The 21,460-nt window shown below is 46.9% G+C and overlaps 1 protein-coding gene across 5 annotated transcripts in view; it reads right to left on the bottom strand.

Annotated features, from left to right (window-relative positions):
* The window catches only part of HIVEP3 (HIVEP zinc finger 3), a 454,010-nt gene that overhangs the window by 309,794 nt on the left and 122,756 nt on the right, over positions 1-21,460 (bottom strand). The gene's annotated exons all lie outside the window — the stretch shown is intronic.

Here is a 21,460-nt window from a genome sequence, read left to right as displayed (position 1 = left end):
AAATACATAATATTGATAAATATATTTTAAGTAAATAAATAAGTGAGGCCTCTCATACCAAAAATAAAGAGGACAAGGATCTTGTTTTCCATGGAGTTTACAATCCAGAGGGAGAGATAATGTCAGATAATGTCGGATAGTGATAACTGCCACAAAGAAAATAAAACTAGGTGACGTGATAGAAAATGATGCAGAATGACTGTGGACATGAGAGGGAATCACATGGAGAGCTCGGGGAAGGTCTCTGTGAGCTGCATGATGAGGAGGCCACCATAAGATCTAGTGGGAGAGCAAGTGCTCTGGGCAGAGAGAATGTCAGGTGCAAAGGTCCTGGGGCAGGAAAGAACGCCAGTGTGGCTGGACTGAAATGTGTTTGTAGTAGTAGAGGCTGGAGAAGTTAGAAGCTCAGGCTGGGAAGTACCCCCTAGAGATGAATCCTAGCCCCACTGCCTACTGACTGGGGGACCTTAAGGATTAATGCTACATGCTGCCCAGGGCTATAAAAGGAGTTACGTAAAAGACTCCAAGAATAAACATATGAAATTTCTATATCAGTTAGAAGTATGCCCAGCACAAAGCTGGCATCAATAAATGGCAGCTCTTGGTGTCTGTTCACTTGTTTATCATTGGCCTTTCCTTGGCACGAAAGCTCCAGACCAGTTGGGCCTAGCCAGTCTTCTACCCTGCTGCTCCAGAGGCATGCCCTGCCTCTTAAAAGAGCTCAACAAAAATTTGTTATGCGAATGAGTTTAAAAATGGGTAAAGTCTATAGAAAATCAGAACTTGGCTGAATAGATAGATTTTTTAAACCAAACTTTTTTCAAATTATAATAGTAATGTCATGTAATTCTGGAAGCCTCATATTTGAGACCAAAAAAGAAGCATACGCTACATACCACTTAAAATGTATTTTCCCTTTCACGTGTCTGTTATGAGAGTCAGTGGAGCTCACACGTTAAGAAAGTGTGGGCTCTGGAGAGACTGCTGGATGTACATTCAGCCTCCATCATTGTCCATCTATATCATCTCTCTGGAGTTACTTGCCTTCTTCATGGCTCAGTTATTTTTATCTGTAAAATTGCCAAAATAACAAGGCTACCTTGTAGTAGTATCATGAAAATTAATTAATGCAGAATGCCTAATAAGTACTTAGGCTGTGGGCCCACTGACTTAACCAATCCCCTATTGTTAGAGACTTGCCTACTTCTCAGCATCACCACTGGGAATAGAAATGGCATGGCCAAATCAAAGGTTATACAGATTTTAAGGCTTTTCACATATTGCCAACCGGTTCTCGAAAAACAAGCGTGGGCCCATTTCTGCAAATCTTCATCTGCACTGGGTACTAACCTCTGAGAAAATCTCTCCCAATTTGTTAGGGGGAAAGAACGGCATTTCATTGTTTTAATTGGCCTTTCTTTAATTACCAGGAATGTTGAACAGTTTTTCATTTGTGTTGCTTCTCTGGTGAATTGCTCGTTCATGTTTAAAATGGAAGTCCATTTTCGTTATTAGAGGCAGCAGAACAGGCAGCTTAAAGTGAACTCCTGACCACTGGGAACGGTAGGCAGAGCCAGGTGGCTGAACGTCATGGAGGCGCGCATCTCTTCACGGTGTGGAGGATTGAACCCGGTGAGCTCCACAGTCCTTCCTAACACTGGGATGATTTAACTCTGGTTCAGAACAGCAAGGGCAGTGAGCAAACCTGACAGGGAGGAAGTCCTGCAAATTAACAGCTGGACTCTGGTGTCCCTCTGAGATCAATGCCCACCCCCATGCTTTCCTAGGATGAATCTGACACCTAAACAGCCTTCAGGACACCTGAGTTACATCAGAAAGAAGAGTCAAGCTGGCAAGACTAAGCCTTCAGCACACGAGAACACCCCACAGAGGGGAAAGCTCCTGAAATCTCCCCCTTGACAAGATGGAAACCTTTGAGGGCCACAGGCCAAATCCTGGTACAACAAACCCCATCACTCTCAAGGCCAACGAACACAAGACTGCCAAGGTGTGGCTGTGGCTTGCCTCCCTCCAGCTGTATTTGGGCAACCTTCTTTGTTGCTCTACATCGGCTTTGGGACAATAACTTGACACATAACACCCACCTTATCCCACCCCCTGACAAGTATTTACACAGCAGTTTTCTCCTGAGCTGGTAGAAATCCTGCTCGACTTGGAGAGTCTACTGTGTTTGGAGTAAGCGGACACCTGGAACCAGATTTGCTAGTGGTCTGCTCTTAGAGAATTACTGTTCTTGGATTAGAAAGGGGTCTGAATATATCCGACTCCTTCAGCCAGAATTTGGCAGTGTTTTCAGAGGCCTGCCTACGTTTTCACTAAGGGGATTTTCCTCCCCTAAAACCTCCCCCATTTCTGCCGAGTTTCTTGCTGGGTTTGGACCCACTAGCATAAAGGCCGTTGGAAACAGAATGCTCGCATCTCTTAAACGACAGCTCTGAGGAAGAAGTCACATGTCGGGGGGGGGGGTGAGAACCCTGGCGAATTTTCCTGGGGGCACACCTTAAGCACACAAACCTGAAAGCTGCACAACAGTCAAATCGGCAGCCAAAATAAAGCCAGAAGAAGAACGTCTTCCAGGAGGGAGGTGGAATCAGATGGAGGCAAAGCCAGGACTAGGTTCTTGGCAACGTGAGTGAAATCCCAAACTAAGAAGGAGGAGAGTGTTTCTTGCTAGGCCCTTAGCACACCCCTGGAGGGGGAGTGGGGTGGGGGACCTGGGGGCTGGGACTGAGATCCTCAGCAACGAGCATACTGTCTGATGACCCTCAAGGAAAACTCATACTCCATCCTTCATTTGGGACCACACAGCAGAATTATACAGAGTCGCTTTGTAGCTTGCTTGAGCAATGCATGTCAGTCCTCCAAAAGAATGTGTGGAGACCTGTGAGCCTGCTGCGCTGGACCAAGCATCAGGCTTGGTAAAAAAGAAGTTGCTCTAATAACCAAGGAGATGATGTTCACAATAATAGCTGGCAATGCAGCAAGTCAGGAGCCAAAAAGAGATCAGCCCAGATGTCCATCAACAGAGGACTGGATAAAGAAGATGTGGTATATTTATACAATGGAGTACTACTCAGCCATAAAAAAGAATGAAATAACGTCATTGGCAGCAACATGGATGGACCTAGAGATGATCATATTGAGTGATGTAAGTCAGACAGAGAAAGACAAATATCATAGGATACCACTTATATGTGGAATCTAAAAAAAAGATACAAATTCTATTTACAAACCAGAAACAGACTCATGGACACAGAAAACAAACTATGGTTACCAAAGGGGAAAGGGCAGGGAGGGATAAATTAGGGGTTGGGGATTAACAGACACCCATTACTATATATAAAATAGATAAACAACAAGGACCTACTTGTATTGCACAGGGAACTATATTCAGTTTCTTACAATAACATATAATGGAAAAAAATCTGAAAAGAAAAAATATATATGTGTATATGTATAACTGAATCACTTTGATGGACCTGAAACTAACATTGTAAATCAACTACACTTCAATTAAATTTAAAAAACAAAGAAAACAAAAAGAGATCCCAGCAGTGAGTGCCACGAGAGACCCCAAAGGCAGCTGGCATACTCAGGGGAAGGCAGGCTGGCCTTTCTGGGAAAATGGGTTGCCTTTCAGCTTGGAGGGTGGCGAAGGTTTAGGCCAGTGGGTAAGAAGTGAGCTGGCCTGGAGGGGAGAGGGGAGACTCGGAGCCACTGAGCACAGACACATGCTGCCTGCACTCCTGGCTCCCGGAGGAGGGTTTGTGCAAGGGAGACAGAGACAAAGAGAATTTGATAGGGAGGAAGGAGGCCAGATTTCAGAGAGGTCTGAATCCCACACAGAGAAGTCTGGGCTTTATCCAATAAGCAGTAGGGAGCAGTTGGAGACGTGTGAACAGCAGATTAACATACTTAAAGGAGACTCTTAACAGCTTCAGCTTTTTGTGGGGCTGCAGAATAGGAAAGGGTGAGGTTATACAACTGCCCAAGCTGGCCATGATCAGGGCTGGACCACGGTGTTGGCCATGGAAGAGAAAGAGAGAGATCTGTAAGGTGCCACAAATATCTAAAGAAGAAGAATTCAGCATGAGGACTTAAGGATGAATCAGAGGCCGTTGTCAATTTTGCAACGTGGTAGCAGTGAGGTGGAGGTGGTGGCGGTGTCAAAGGCAAAGAAACGGGATGGAGCTGAGGAGGGAGGTAAGAAGTGATGGGTTCCAGTCTGGAGAGTAAGGGCCATTTTACAAGAACTCAGAGAGGCCCAGACATCCAAAATGCAGGCAGCAACTAGAAGCAGGGGGCCACCGATGATGCTTTGTAATTTCCGTTAAAGGGAATTAAAAATATAATTGAAGTTTTATCTAGTGTCAATGAAACAGCTGTCTGTCCAAACAAATAACCAGAGAGTGTGTGTCTTATACACCCCTTCTGCCTCTCCTGCTCTTGATCTTCCCCTAACATTTTCTCAGACCGGAGGCTGCGATCAGCTGTAGAGAACAGGAGCTAGAAAATTCCAAAGTCCAGATTGCTAATCCTCTCCTCTGTGGATGAACCCTAGGACTTAATTAGTTTCACACTTAGGCACATGCTTACAGATCAATGTGTAAGCCCTGAGTCATTTCTTTCTTTCCCCTTCTCCTCTCTCCTCCCTGTTCCCCTCCCACCAGCACCACCTCCTCCTCTCCACCCGCCAAACCGCTGCTAATATCCTGGCACGCGGTTTCTCCCTCACATTACTGGGTGACTCTCCACATCTTCCATTCCCTTCCAGCTCGTCTCCTACTTCTTTAGAAATGCCGGGAGTCTGGAAGGTGAACTACAGATTTAACAGGACAGAAGACCACAGATTTCAACAAAGACAGGCAGCCTGTTGTGAAAGGAGCTTTGAGACAAGTCAGGAGACTTGGGTTTTTGGAGTCAGGCAAAGGAATCAGATAAAGATCCTTAGGGACAAGGGGTCTCATGATTACCCAGCTTTGCTGACGTAGAGACAAGTTTTCTCACTCCACAGATACAGATGGGAGATAAGCAGTTCCCTTTCAGAGAGGTAACCCCAAACGCAGTGCTCACAGTTGCAGTTACTCTGAATGACAGTGGGAGGGACGGAAACAATGAATGCAAAAAAAAAAAAAAAAAAAAAAAAGAGTGATGCTTAAGGTGGAATGGACGTGAACCATCTGAAATGCACACCTCCTCCAGTTCCTGGAAAACAAAAATGAGTCAAACAGAAGCTTAATTTCACAGGCGTTCCTCCTCCGCTTGTCACAAACATTCCCAGACACAGAATCATCCGTCCCCATGTTACCCAGCATCTACCACCACCAGGCACCGCCTCCTTGTAAGTTAAGCTGGAGGGTCAGATCCACTGTGGCTGGGAAGCTGAAAGCAAACAAGGCCACGTGGGGATGATTCCAGTGACTGAGGGCAAGTGACTGGAGTGGAAAAAGCAGAGAAGGATAGTACCACGTGGCTCTGAAGGAGCTGAGAATCACCTGGCCTGCACAGCCAGGAATCTGCCATCACTTCTAGTTTCCTAGACAACCCTGCCTACACCAGGTAGAAATCCGAACTCCAGCTCAGGGAGTATACAGGTTGTGGGAATGGGACAAAATCGGAAAGGAAACAGGATGATGCCATGCGCCACTTCAGAGACCGTGGACCATCAGGGAGAGGGAGGTCTTCCTAAAGGGAAGCTGAATTCCCATTAGGCTCTGTGCTTTCAGTAATCTTGCATTTGTGGCCAAAAGAATGATTCTCATTCCAGTTCGCTGCTGGGGCATGAATCACACAGGTGCATCAGTTCCTCAGAACAGATCTGTGCATTTCAGTGTAGATAAATTCCACCCCAGTAAATCCAGCTCTCCCAATTAATTCATCGTATGATCTTGGACAAGTCATTTAACCTTTGAGAGCCCAAAGTTCCCCATATGTCAAGTTGAAACTAAGAAGCCAGCCTCTAAGTGTGTCATGGCTCAAAAGTTTACAATGAAAGAGCTGGCTGTGGCAGGAAATGGGCAGGACTCCTAGATTAAGAAGAACCATGACCATTGATCGAAGCTAAGAAGAATTTCTGAATGAGATTAGCTGCTGCAGAAAATTCGCCCTGATTCAGTCATCCTGGGACCAAACCTGGAGAGAGCTGAAGAGATGCCATCCCCCACATCAAAGGAAAAAAAGCCAACAATCATTCCTTTGCAGCACGATCGGCCCCAACAGGTTCTCTAAGCATTTCTCCTTGAAATTTCCCCCATGGCCTCAAGATTGGAGCACACAGTTCTCCTCCCTTCCTTCCAAACTCCCTGTGGGTTTGTGGTGCCCTGGCAGCAGTGAGACAGGAGGGAAGGGGGCAGGGCACAACCACTGAAGGAATGACACAGCGATTGAGGACAGGACAAATTGGTTAAAACCAAGATGGTGGAAGACTCAACTTCCAGCAGACCTTGAGCCTCATGGCACATCCACAGGCACCATGACAGTTCAGAGGTTGATCATAAAAGGTCCAAAAGTGGGTGGGGCCCAATTCCGGGAAATCCTCACCCCATCCCAAAATAGTTGGAATAATCTTCCTACTTGTTAGCATATGAAATTATCCAGCCCATGAAAAGTAACATCCCCACACCTCTCGGTCTCTCTCCCTCTCGCCTGTTGAGATGGCCCACATTCTGCCTATAGAATGTCTATCTCCTAAGCCGCTCTCCCTCCTGAGTGAGACAGACCACATTCTGTCTATGGAGTGTGTGCCTCTCTAAATAAACTTGCTTTCAGTTTACTATGCCTCGCACTTGAATTCTTTCCTACACGAGGCAAAAACCTATTCTCCAGCAACAGCAGGAGCAGGGTTCTTCCCAGGAAGGGAAGAGGGGGAGAGGAGAAATGGGTCACACTTGGGTGCAGGCAACGTGCAGAGACAGCTGGATGGCGGCCAAGACTAAAAGGAGGTGAGAGCCAGCAGTCATTGCCCCAGCCCCCTTCTTATGGATAAGAAAATGAAGATCCAGAAAAGGGGTGATACTTCTCACCCTCTCTAAAGCCCACACCCGAACAGAACAATGAAGTGCCCTCTGGCTATCCTCAGGGTGGTCCTCTCACACTGAGGTGCACTTGTCTGCTCCACAAATAGGTTTCCGATGGGTGACCTTTGGACAAAGGCACCAGATCTGCCATAAACGGGCACTGAAGCTTACCCCGGTGACTCTGGCTCACCTGATTCTCTTCTCAGAGGGGCTTTGAGACATGCAGAGAACCTTTGGGGGCACAGAATGGAGCAATCGCTTCTGCCAGGATAGGCAGGAACTCACCAAAGATGCCTTGAGAGCAGCGACCCCTTGACCCAACTGAGGGGTAGCTGACCCCTGGGGAAAACTCTGGGTAAGAAAGACTATCAAAGGAGCATCAGGTCCAGATGCAAATTGCCTTAGCAGCTGAAACAGGCATAAAGATAGAGCAACTCACTCTAATCCAAGGGGTTTATGCCTCAGCACTGGCTGCCTCTGGCTCTGACCCTTGACCCAGCCCATTCATCAGTATTCTGATAAGCAGATTCCCTTCACAAAGCAACTTAATCTGGGTTCCCAGAGAAGTCTTGCAGAGATTAATGAGAGCACTGTGCTTCCTGCCAGTTTTTGAGGCTGGGACAGTTAAGCAGCAACAGGGAAGGGACTTGTCAGAGGTGCACGAACTTTCCCATCATTGGACTTGACCCCACTATGGGTTAACTCAAGCATCTTTTTAATTTAAATACTTGGGTCTGTTTTGTTTAATCCACTTTCTCCTTGGTATCCAGGGAAATTAAAGCCCTGGCTCACATCCTCCTTGATGCCAGCTTTTTGTCAACGCCATAACAGCATCTGGAGCTAAAGAAAGATTAGGGGCAAAGAGGGTAGGAATTATTGTGACAGAGAGGAGATCTGGTGATACCAAGGGTGCGACCAATGAGTTAGACCTAGGTTGCAGCATGCCTGCCAAATGCCCCCTGGCTACAGTGGTGGTAGGGGAACTGGAGCTGGAACCCCAAATCCTGAGGCACCTGTCATCCAGCGCCCGCCCTCAGAGGATACTCTGGGGGGTTCCTGCATCCCAAACTGCAGGGATGGTCTCTGGTCTGGGCACAGCCGCTGTCTCCTCCAACTGTCTTTAAAGAATGGCAACTCTGGGTGCTGTGTCCCCTGTTAGAAATGATCTGAGGAAATTTCCTGGAGTGGACACTGGAGAGGTGGGTATTATTTTAAAGCAGAAGAAGACATAACCAGGGAACTCAAGATTTGAATTCAGTTTGTGAATTATTAGGCAGGAGGAAAACTCAGGCTTCGTTTGTAGGACCTTATATTTGCTAGAAGAAGTCTTAAAAATTAAAATTTACAGCTACGGCAGGAAGGAGGCGGAGGAGCAGTGGCAGCAGCTTCAAGTACGGCTGGTACCAATGTTAACATTGTTTGTCTGTTACAGGTAGGTACAGGATTTTAAAAAATGCCCCACCATGACCACAGCTGGCATCTCAGCCCTGCTGTCCGTGAACGGACAGGGAGATGGGTAACTACCCAGCTGAGTCTAAGGTCACCACCAGAGGAAGATCCAAGGCTGATTTTCTAGGAATCTTCAGTCCCATTTACACGGGCAGCTCTCAGAGTATGGGGTGCAGATGCCCTGGGTCTGTGGTCAGTGGACTGGGGGATGAGGGATGACTGTGTCTAGGGGAGGAGGAGGCAGGCCCCAGCCCCTCTGTCCAGGCTGCCACCCCTCGGAGGCTGGTTCTTCACCCAGCCCCTGGGATGGCAGGTCGTAGTGGAAGCCACTGCTGCATTGGCAGCAGGAGGTGCAGAAGACCCTCCCTTCTTCAGACAGAGCTGGAAGCCAAAGAGGTCGGACCAACCTGCATCTCAGGGTCCACCCCAGGCCGGCTGCAGCCTGGCCTGCCTCCTGGCCTCTGTATGTAGTGCAGCCTACTCTTGATGGAAGGCTACTTGCCAAGGAGTCACGGTGAACTTGGCTGCTCCTGTGGGATTTACTGGGTGTGGACCCAGGACCAGCCTGTCATGCCTGGGGTAGAAGGTCAAGTAGGTTCAGCAAGGTCACCCCTGCCCTCTACTTCTTCCTTCCTTCCCTCCTCCCCAGCTACCTTCTCTTCTTCAAATCGGCCTTCTCTTGGATCAGGTTCTTTCTGACCTTGACCGACCTCTGGTGTGCTGGGTATTTTTCCAAGGAACACAGCTGGCCAATCAGGCACTCAAAGGAGCAGGAGGCTTGTCTCTTCCCCCAGCTAACCAACCCCATACAGTCGGCAGCTGATGTGCTGAAGGTCGTTCAGAGGTCACTCGAAGAGCTGGACAATACTCTAATAAAAGTCCCAACTCACCATACACATCCTGCTTTAAACTCAGACTGTGTCTCCAGAGTGATCAATGCCAGGATACCCAGGACAGGCAGGGCAACCTCTGAGTATTTCAAAGACAATAGGCAAAACTGACACCTGCAGAGTTTATAAGATTCCATCATCCCCCAGGCTCCTCACAGCCACTGTGACGGAGAGCCAAGGTGCTTCTTTCTGATCATTCAGTCTTTAAATGGCCACTGAGGATGTTCCCACTAGGAGAGGGGCGCTCAGCGGAGACTCCAGGGAGATCACTGCTCCGTATTGAGCATTCCTGGACCAGATGCCCACCCAGCATTCTGGACCACAGTCTTCCTAAGAGCAGCATGAGGTGGGATGGAGGGGGCATCTTTGTCTTGGCCCCACTTTCTCCAAGCCATCATCTGCCTATCACAAGCTTCTTCTGTAAAGGACCCATGGGAAATATTTTAGGTTTTGCAGGGTCACATACCATCTCTGTGGCGTACTCTATTCCTGGAGGGTTTTGTTTTTTTTTTCTAACAACCCTTTGAAAATGTAAGAACCATTCTTAGATCGAGAGGCTGGACAAAAACAGGCAGCAGGCAGATTTGGTTCACAGGCAGGCTGCAGTTTGCAGACCACTGGCGGACGGAAGAAGCTGCAACATCTTCTATTGGTCCCTGCCCCAAGCAGCCCCTCACCACCATCCCTCCCTGCCCTGATGCCTCCAGACCCTCCCACGCCCCCAAGGACTGTCCCTGATGCTGCTCCAGCTGCACTTGGCACCTGCGCTCAGGCCCAGGTGGCCTCCCTGCAGCACACATTTCACTGAGAAAGCACGTTGTACAGATGCAGATGGTGAGCTATTCAGTCTCCCTTGTACTTAACATGAAATGCTCAAGACCCAGACGGCCCCATCCTGCAATGCGAAGTCTCACCTGACCACACTCCTGCAGCCACGTCCACCCATCTCCCCACCGTAATGGTGCCAACTTGTAAATGAGTTAACTACTGTGTACCTCCTGTGCAGGTACAAGGTAGGCAGACCAAGGGCATGGCAAATCCCATCGGTTCCACCTCGGAGCACAGCCAGGACCCAATCACTTCCCACCTTCCTCCACTGCTGCCACCCAGGCCATGCCCCTTCTCCCTGGACCACTGCCACAGACTCCCGTCTCAGCCCCCTGCTTCCACCTCTGCCCTTCTTCTGCTCCAAGCCCCCAGAGGCTCCCACTTCATGCACAGTAAAAATAATGACTCTAATTCAAAAAGATAATGCACCCCAATGTTCATAGCAGCACTATTTACAATAGCCAACACATGGAAACAACCTAAATGTCCATCAACAGGTGACTGGATAAAGAAGTTGTGGTATATTTACACGATGGAATACTACTCAGCCATAAAAAATTAATAAAACAATGCCATTTGCAGCAACACAGATGGACTTGGAGATTGTCATACTAAGTGAAGTAAGCCAGAAAGAGAAAAATATACCGTATGATATCACTTATATGTGGAATCTTAAAAAAAAAAAGACACAAATGAACTTATTTACAAAACAGAGACAGATTCACAGACATAGAAAACAAACTTATGGTTACCAGGGAGGAAAGGGGATGGGGAGGGATAAATTGGGAGTTTAGGATTTGCAGATACTAACTATTATATATAAAATAAATAACAAGGTCCTACTGTAGAGCATAGGGATCTATATTCAATATCTTGCAATATAGAAGGCCTAGAATGAAAAAGAATATGAAAAGTAATATATATATACATATATATGAATCACTATGCTGTACACCAGAAATTAACACAACATTGTAAATCGACTATATTTCAATAAAATAAATAAATAAAATACTAAAAAAAAAAAGTGTAATGCCTATGAACAATGAATACATACCCAACATCATGGTCCTTCCACTGGCCCACCAAGTCCCCTGGGTCTGCCCGGCTAACACCTCCTTCTCCTGGCTAATGCTAACTCTAGCCTCCCTGGCCTCCATCCCTACCCAGCTTTCTTTCTCCTCTTAGCACCAATCACCACCAACAGTTCAGGTCATTTTTCATGTTTTTCCTCCTCTTTGGTCTTGCTTTTTGTTTTTCTCACTGGAATATAAGCTACACCCACTAGAGGCTGAACTTCTTCAATGTCATACCCAGAGCACAGTGCTAGCCAAGGGGTAGGCGCTCGACAAAGCCACAAATAACTGTACAGCATGGTCCCCGGCTGTGGGGGGAGAAACGGCAGCTTCCATCTGTACTTGGATACCTTTATGCAAGTAAACAGCTTGCTCTTAAGCCCCCTTAGGACAAAACAATGAAAACAGGCCCACCCCTGGAGCCAGCCGTCTCCAACTGTTTATATTTAATCCTAAGGCAGCAACAACAAACTAGATTTCAGCCGAACTAACCAATTCTCCATGGGAAAATCCAACCAACAATTGCTTTAAGGTTCAGAACACACCTGCTGGTGGTTCTTCCGGCTCATCATGACACCTTGTGGGCACGGAGGCAGGAAGGGGAGCACAGGCTTTTGGCAGAGGGTCGGGTTTGAAATCCTGCCTTTACAAGTGGTGTGATTCTTTACGATACCAAGCTCTCCAGGCCTCAGCTTTCTCATGTGTGAAATGGAGACATTAATACTTATTTTATAAGGTTGTTGTAAGGTTTAAGCGAATAATTAGAAAACAGTACCAGACAGCTCCCAGGATAATGACCGTGCACATTAATGACCCCAATAAACAATGACTTGTCTCCTTGTGTAAAGGAGGAAGAGAAAATTCAGGATGTCATTGACCCGCCTGAGGTCAGAGGGCTTGCTCCAAGACAAACTGGGATTCATACCAATAGTTTTTGCTGGTCCACGTTTTCCCCGTCATCCTGCCTCACTCTCCTGCATGTTCCAGACATTTCACGCTGCCTCTGTCAGTAGAAGAAAAGCAAGCGTTGGTTCTCCCATCAGTCTGCTCGTTGAGAAGTTTGGGGCAGGGCCTTCTGGAAGAATGCTCATACTAAAGATGACACTCTCAAGGGGGTCACCCCATGACATTGAGAAATCTGAGTGTCACAAGCAAGGGATCAAAAGATAAGAGATTTCAATTCTGCTTTGGTTGCTAATCATCCCTAAGATACGCAGACAGGTGACCACCTTCCTTTCACCAAGAGATAAACAGAAACCACACCAAGACCAGCACCCACCAGCACCCACAGCAAAACTTGGTGCAGCCAAAGTACAAAAGCCACATTCAACCTGGATGCTTCTCCAGAAAGAACTGTTCTTTCCATGTACAAGGGTTTTTCTCTATGGAGTGTGTGTATTCAATAATCCTATCCATAAAGTCCATTTTTATACCATACAAGCCCTCCTTCCTTCAGCTGCCATCCTGAAGTTGAAAATGTGTTCCTTCTGGAGAAAAAAAAAATGGCCTCAGATATTCTGAAAATGCAAATTATTAAGGAACAAACCTTTTAGGTGAGATATTTAGAGAACAAATAATGGGGAGACAGCCTGAGCAATACCCTAACAGATTCGACAAGAGGCAGAACGTGAGTGTGCGTGACTGTAAGACAAGAAAGCTTTGCTTAGGATGTGAGTCCCACGTTGAGGATCAGAGGTGGTGGCTGTCCCAACATAGCATCCCTGCTTCTCCAAGAAGGGAGGTCCCACAGTCCTACCGTCTAACTCACGTCTCAGACCTTCGCCAAAATGTCACCTCTTCAAAGAAGCCTCCCCATAGTAGGTTGGGTCATTCACTCGTTCATTGCCTCATTCATTCATCAAACCATATATGAGCTCCGACTGTGGCTCAGAGTCTCCTTGTTACTCTCCACTTGCAACTTTATAATCAAATAGCGACAAGCACAATCTTCCCCTTCACTAGACTGTCAGTCCTGGAAGGACGGCGACCATATCTCATTCCGTTGTCATTTCATCCCCAGCACCTGACACGGTGTCTGGAGCAGAGTAGAGGCTCTGGAAATATTTGTCACATGAATGTATAAATGAATGAATCAAAGCTTTCAAAAGCTCCATTCTGATGCAAATTCTTCCAAAATGCCTCCTGCAGTCTGCCTTACACGGCTATAACTGATGTCACCATCAGTGGGACTTTTACATATAATAAAGGAGATGTGTCCATTTATTTATAAATGTATTAATAAAGGAAAACAAAAGGATGTGTGGCAATAGTCAGGAAGTGACTTTCCCTGAGGGGCAGCCCCGTGGGACAGAGTAGAGGCCAGGCCTGTAGGTGTTTTCCTGTGATTGGCAGAGGGAGTGAAGAGTAAGGGTTAAAGGGAAGGTGGAAAGAGCCAGCCTGCCTGGGATACGGGTCTTGACCCCACCACTGACTAGCTGTGTGACCCTGGGTAAGCTCCTTAAGCTCTCTGTCTTCCGATTTCCAAATCTATAACCTGGAAGTAAGAATATTACCGTCAGATGATTGCATTAATAATGAAATGAGTGAGGGCATAAGAACTGTGCAGAAGAGTGTCTTGTACCTGCTAAGTATTCACAATATATTATTTATTTTTATTTTCTGGAAGAATGAGAACAAAGGTAGGTTGAAACCAAGGAGTTTCATATGCTTTCGCTAAGTCCACAAACTCAGAACAAATCTCCACGATGCCCTATTACTGAAATTAAGCAACTTAAGGGCAAGTGACAGTTTATCGACATCAACTTTCCAGCCCCAGTTGCTGGCTTTATCAGCTCAGGCTACCACAGTGAAATACCACAGACTGGGGCATTTAAACAGCAGACATTTATTTTCTCACAGCTCTGGAAGCGGGAAGTCCAAGATCAAGGTGCAGGTAGGTTTGCTTTCTCCTGAGGCCTCTCTCCTCGGCTTGTAGGCAGCCACCTTCTCGTCGTGTCCTCGTGCAGCCTTTCCTTGTGCACTGCACCCCTGCTGTCTCTGCTTCTTAAGAACATCATTCCTATTGGATTAGCCCCTACCCATGACCTCATTTAACCTTAATTACCCTATTTCCAAATACAGTCACGCTGGGGTTAGGGCTTCAACATAGGAACTGGGGAGGACACCATCCAGTCCACAACGTTGCATTACCTATGGAATGCTAATAACGTCTTACCCATCTGAAATAAGAGCTGGACCAAATGACCCCTCAAGGTTTTTCTAGACCTGGAGGCTAAGATTTGATTTTGTACATCCCACAGTGCCCAGAACAACAAGCCACTGTTCAAAGCTCTGAAAATGCTCACTGGATTAATTTATAATGAAAACTATTTAAGGCTGAGAAAATTGTGTACATCTCAGAGTATATACATCTAATTGTTCACCATACGTGTACACACACACACACACACACACACACACACACAAATTCCCAGGAGAACAAATGCAGTAGTGAGGAGGAGCTGCTACATGAAACTGAAACTGTACACAATTATCTCTGAGATCCTCCCACATGAAGTGGACAATGGAAAGGTGGATGTAGAAGCCTCTTGAGAATGAATCAGGTGATAAATACACTCCGCCAGAGGCCAGCATCAGGCTGAACTGCAAAGATAACCAGTTAGCAGAATGATTTCACTATCTCTACGAGACAGTGTTCTGGAATCTGTGCATTATTTGACAACTACATCAATAAAATAATAGTCTCATCAACGATTTCCAAAAGCCTTCAGTGAGTTGATAGGAGGCACTCTTTTTGGGGGGAGGGGTAATTAGGTTTATTTATTTAATTGTTTTAATGGAGGTACTGGGAATTGAACCCAGGGCCTTGTGCACACTAAGCATGCGCTCTACCGCCGAGCTATACCCTCCCCACCGCGGCTCTCTGGATAACAGACAGGAGGGGCTCAAAATCAAGATTCTCAAAATCCTCAGCTGCTAATAAGGCAAAACCCTGGCAAATCACTGATTCTAGGCTGTCAACAAGCACATCCCTAACTACTGAGTAACTTTTTAAAGAAAACTTTTATGTTCCATTTATTAGATTATTTCATAAAAATCAACTTTACTGAGGTATAACTTACATATAATAAAATGTATATGTTTCAAGTCAGCAGCTGGATGCTTTCTGACAGTCACACACACCCAGGTAACCATTACTCCCAATCAAGGTATAGAAATTTCCATAATCACAGAAAGTTCCCTTGTACCCCCTCCCTGGTGAGTCCCTGGTCCCACCCCTTCCCTATGCCAGGGCAACCACTGTGCCAGCTCCCACCACCCCATAGACAAGTTTTGACTATTCTAGCATTTCATCTAAGTGAAATTACACAATATACATTCTTTTATATCAGCTTTTTCAGCATCACACTTGGAACACTCATGCCTGTGCTTGCATGAGTCTGTAGTTTATTCCTTTTCGCACCGAGCTGGGCTCCTGCACACGAGTGCACTGCAAGTGGCTTATACGTTCCCGAGTTAATGGATGTTTGGCTTTGCATGACTTCCAGTTTGGGTTTATTACAAATAAGGCTGTTATGAACATCCACGTACCAATCTTTTTGCCAACACAAATGTTCATTTCTCTTGGGTAAATACCTAGGCATAAAATTGCTGGGTCATACACTGCAGATGTTTCACTTTATAAGCAAATGCCAAACTCATCCCGAGTAACAGAAATCATCAATAGGTTCCCTCCTACTAGAGAGGTTTTAAAAATAAAAGAGGACCAAGGAAGGACCCAAGGAGCATCCAAAAGCACATTCGGCTGCTTTGCAGGAGGAGCTGGCAGGCAGCTCCCCAGCCAGGGTCCTCTCAGGACAGTGCTACCAGCCACCTCCCCTGTGCCCCCAGGAAAACAGCCACCTTTGTTCCACCTTCAGCATCCTCTCCTCACTCCATCTTCAGGGTCAGTCCTATCTGCCCCGTCATCAGCAGACTTTTCTAGGAGAGTCAGGGCCATCAGCCCCAGGCGACATGAAGGCAGCTCGCCCAGGAGCTCCTCCCCGGCTCCACTGCAGTGGTGGCATCAGGCCATGGAGCCCCTCCTTTGGTGGGAGGCATATGGAGGGGGTATTGGCTCTCTTTTCTCCTCCTTGAGAGGGGCCAGGCCCCCAGTGGGGACTCCTGCACTCCTCTCTGCCTGATGGGAACCAGTGTGGGTCACCATCAGCCAGGACGGCCCCTAGCCTAACACCTCTCTTCAGAACAGGAGGGAGTCCTAGCATCCACTGTCCCCAGCCAGGCCAGGAAACATCTCATTTAATGTCATGTTACATAAACACCATCCGAACTACAAAAATCTGTATGTTAACAACCACATGTCTGCTATTATTATTTCAGAGCTGTTCGCTCTTTCATACAAGATAACTTGCCAAGACACCAAACTGAAACTTGATCAGTTTAGGTTTTCTATGTGTTCACTGACTTATATTTTTCACATAGGCTTTATCTTATTTTCTGAGAGATAATAAACTCCCCTTAAAATCCTTCCGGAACACGCATCACCTTCAGAAAGGAAGGAGGAGGACAAAAGGACAAGGGGCTGGGGTGGGGGGGAGGTGGAGGGGGTGGTAATTCCTCAAAGGCCAGGAATCTGAGCTTCGAAGCTTAAGGAGTCAGGACACTAAGGGATGAAAGAGATCAAACTGAGGGGGTCCAGGGGAGACAAAGAGCCCCTCGGAACATGAAGGAGCTTCTCTGAGCTGCTGGCCCCGGAGGCCTCATACTGGCCTCATTCTGGGTCCGGGCTCCCCGCTCCCCTTCCCTTCTCCTACTCCTCCCCCAACTCTGCTCCAGAACACGCCCCTGCCTGCGGGGAGATGGCCACCGCCTGAGCTTGTAGGGCAGCCTTGCCTTGGCTTCACTGAAACCGTTCTTTCCCGCCTTAGAAAGTGACCAGAAATATAGTTAAGGCGCCTTCAAATCCTCTTATCCCTGAGTGAGCAGATCACAGAAGTACCTAGTTACCATTTTCATTTTATTCACTGGGTTTTGAAAGAGGAGCCAAGAGAGGGAAGGGAGTTCGTGTTCACTTGCTGGGATTGCACTTGGGCTGTGCGTCCGGAAGGCCGAATAAAGGCTGACACGGCCCACTGGGCTCCCCTTGCTCAGAGCGTTCTGCTCGGGTCAGCCCTGGCTGGCCAGCACATCCTCTGCACAGAGAAAAGTCTTTCTCTTCGTCGGCCTGTTGTATTTACCTTGCGGGGCCACAGAGGGGCAGTTTCTAGGAGCAGGAGGGCCACGCACAGCGACAGACGTGAGGTGAGATTCCACCAGGAAGGCTGCTATCAGATGCTCTCCCGCTCAGGCAGAAAGCCAGGCCCTGGAGCTCCATCGCCACCCCCCTGGGCTTTCTCTCAGTGACAGAGCAGGGGGTGAGGACTGGATTCTAGGAGACCCGGAGAGACTCCTTATGAGAGATGCTCTGTTAGCCCCCTACAGGATCGTCCAGGAAGACAGGTGGAAGGAACTGGCCGGGTCATTCAGTCCAATGGCTGATTTTACAGATGAAACTCAGAGCCCTCGAGGGATTCAGTCCACGGGAACAGGAAAACTTGATTCTCCTCCACAGCTGCCTTTCCCTCTCCCCGTCTCTCCACCACAGGAAAAGGGCCTCCCTCCACCTAGCTGCTCAAACACAGATCTAGGGATGGTCCTATTTCCCACCAGACCTGCCCTCCACCCTCTCCTCTCCACCCTCTGCCTAGAGGCTGAGCTGGAAAGACCACATCAATGGGCAACCTCTGCAGTCTGGTTCTCAGCCAACAGGGTGACCCTGCAGGAGATCACAGGAGCGGGGAAGGAGGGGAGAGGGGTTAGTGGATTCACTCCCCAGCTCCCTGCCTGCAAGAGAGCGAGTCAGAACCCTGGCCTGGCTGGACCCTCCATGGAAGGCCACTGCTCATTTTAAGGCCACTCTCTCCGTTGGGGTTGCAGTAACTTCCCCCCTCCTTCGCCCTTCAGGCCTTCACAGTAACAGCTCCATTCCTTCCAGCCTAGCACCACCCCTGTGGCTCCCCCACAGCCCGGCCTTTGTAGATGGTCCCTCCTGAATTGTCCTCCTGTGAGATGGCTGTCTCCTGTTCCCACCCTGAATGGGATCAGCACTGACTCCTGCTACTGCTTCTCCCTCCTTGTCCCCATCTGCCCTGATCCCAGCCCCAGCCCCTCTTCAGAAGCCTCCTGACCAGGTTCACAGCTTTCCTTCTGGCCCCTCCATCTGCCCTCCCCAGGAGCCTATCCCGCGAAATGTAAATCAAGTCATGTCACGCTCCTGCTTAAAATCTTGCAATGCTTTCCATCGCTCTCCCAGTAAAATCACATCTCTTCTCCTGACTTCTGACAGTGCCACAGACCCAGGCTGCTGTCCACAGCTCCTCCCCTATCCCCTGCCCCTAGGCACTTCCCTGCACTGAGACTCCACATGGGCTGGTCCCTCTCTGCTGGGCATATGCCCCACTCCCCATGCTGACCCCCACCTCCTGGAAGAGGCCTGTCTTAGCAGTGCACACCCCACATTTTCTGCCCTATCCCTGAGCTGTGCTCCTGTCCTTCCAACACTTAACAAATTTGTGATTATGTTATTTTTTTCACTTAGTTTTAAAATAACTATCTCTCCCCACCTCCCCTGGTGAAAGTTCCACCCAGGTGGGAACTCTGCCTGCTTTTCAAACCCCATCCCTGACCCACAGTATGTGCTCCTGGCACATCTGCCAGATGAACAACTTGGTGTTTGTTCCAACAAAGGGAAGGATTGTCCTTTAGTCTGAGACTGTGTCCTCACTTTGTTAAGGAGTTGTTAATATGGTCCTTTCTTTATTTTCTTTTTGTTATTTTTTTTTAGAGGAGGTACTGGGGATTGAACCCAGGACCTCGTGCATGCGGACCATGAGCTCTACCACTGAGCTAGACCCACCCCACCCCCCAATATGGTCCTTTCTTTTATGAAATGTCTCTAAAAGTAAATGAAGGCTGTCAAAAACTTTACATGGCAACCTTATACATGTTCTCCAAAATATTTTTGAAATTTTACGAGTCTACGATATTCCAGCTTCAGCAATGTTTCAAAGGTCCCAGAGCTGGGCCCTAGAGAGGTGAACTGAGGGATGGAGAAGAGGTGGGCTCCGCAGTCAGACTCAGGGCCTGACTTCAAGTCCCCGCTCTGTCGCTTGGTAGCAGTAAAACCCTGAGCAAGTTATTTAAACCCTCTGTGCCTCAGTTTCCTTACCTGTAAAATAAGGATAAAAACAGGATCTACTTCAGAGGATTCTTATGAGAATTAAATGAATGAATACTTGTGAAGTTCTTCCAACAGTGCCTGGCACCGTTCAGCAAATGTCGAACAACAAATTTGTTGAGCAACAAATGTTCGACATATGTTAGTGTTATCATTGTTCTTATTATAATTATTGTTATCATTGTTGTTATTATAACTATTATTATCATTGTTGTTATTATTATCATTACCATTATGATCATCATCACTATTATTATCATTTTTATTGTGATCAAACCTAGGTCTTCTAAATCCCCCACCAGAACTCTTTTCTCTTGAAGATGTTTTCTCCCAGCATTCTCTCTTCAAATGTTATCTGACCACCCCTAAATGTCAGGCCAAAATTCAGCATTTGCAAAACCATCCTAGTCCAGCCAACCAGACTTTCTGGCTAGCTAAGCACCAATCCTGATAACATGTGTTGTTAAAATATGTTGTGTTCTTTTCTACTTCTTAACCAACTTTGATGAAATGAGCATCATGGCAGAAATGCATGGTGCTGTGGATCCCAGCAGTGCCACAAGGAAAACACCACGGGTCTGAGGCTCTGCAGAGCCGGGCGGAGCCTCCGCTTTTTCCTCCCCAAGGCACCGAACACCCCTGAGCTTCGTTCTCCCGTGCAGAGTGGGAAGGTCACATGCACTCAGAGTGCATCGTGATCCGAATAAGTCAGGTGCACAAACTGCAAGCTCCTAAAACATTTCTTTTCTTCCTTTTTTGGTTAACAATATTATAATTCGCCCAGGAGAACACCTTAATTTAGGTCTCCAGGTAGAATTCTCTCTGCACAAAGATCTACCAAACACCCAAGCCCCGGCCTAGAAGAGAGTTGAGTCAACACCTTGGGGGAACAGACCCTCACACTCTGTGCAGAGGGAATTCCTTCCTGGGGGTGTTCACGTGATGGACAGGGCAAGTCACCCTGCAAGAGTGCTCCTGAGGCCGGACAGGCTTTCAAAGCTGTGATATTTCTGAGTTTGGGCTTGGACAAAGACACTATTCTTCCTCACAGCCATTCACACCCTGACTCAAGCCATTTGAACTAAATTCTATTTCCTTTCAACAGAAGGCTATTTGCAGATGCAAAAACCATATTTGTGAATGAATTTTAGTATTTGATTTGCAGGGTCAATTCCACTGAATTCCTACTTTCTGAGATTCAGAATCATCCTCCCCACCCTCAACAATATCATACACCCACACCCCAAATATGCAACAGTTCACATTAAAGGGAATGTATATTAAACAATATTGTTAAGTAGATATCAATAAGGCTAAGGAATAAAAGATGAGAAAATGGACGAGAGTGTTTTTATCTTTTTAACAATATTCATTATGAGGAACCTGGAAACCAAATCAATGAATTTTCTGACTACGGAGTCAACCAAATTATCTGACTTCTCAACAAGTCCTGGAATATACTTACAAGTAAATAACATGTCTAAAGAGAAAAGAGAAAAGCATAAAGCAAAACTGGATTCAGAAATGTTATTCTTGCGTTTGAGATTAAAAGAAATATACATACATATAGAATTTTACAATTCCCACAAAGCCTAATTTCATTTGTAAAATACTCCAGGGAATCCTAGCAAGTTTCTGTGGAATTATGCAACTAAGAGTGTTTTTTTAATTAACGGCACATCTAGCAATCCGTAAATATGAATTAAGCATCACCATTTAGTTGGCACTGTGGAGGATTTAGATCTCTGCCCCACAAAGCAAGCAATTTGTGAAACTTTACCCTATGCACGTGAAAACCACAGCCCCAGCTACCAGTTTTAAGGATGTTCTACTCTGCAGGGATTCATCTTCACTCTCTCCAAAAGTGTATCAGGGTCCTGCTGTGTTTCAATGGAACCAAACCGTGAAGGCTCAGAAAGAAATCATTTCCTAAGAAAAAGGGGT

Source organism: Camelus bactrianus, chromosome 13 (genome assembly GCF_048773025.1).
Source record: "Camelus bactrianus isolate YW-2024 breed Bactrian camel chromosome 13, ASM4877302v1, whole genome shotgun sequence".
Lineage (NCBI taxonomy): Eukaryota > Metazoa > Chordata > Mammalia > Artiodactyla > Camelidae > Camelus > Camelus bactrianus.
This window is presented reverse-complemented; position numbering and strand designations above follow the sequence as displayed.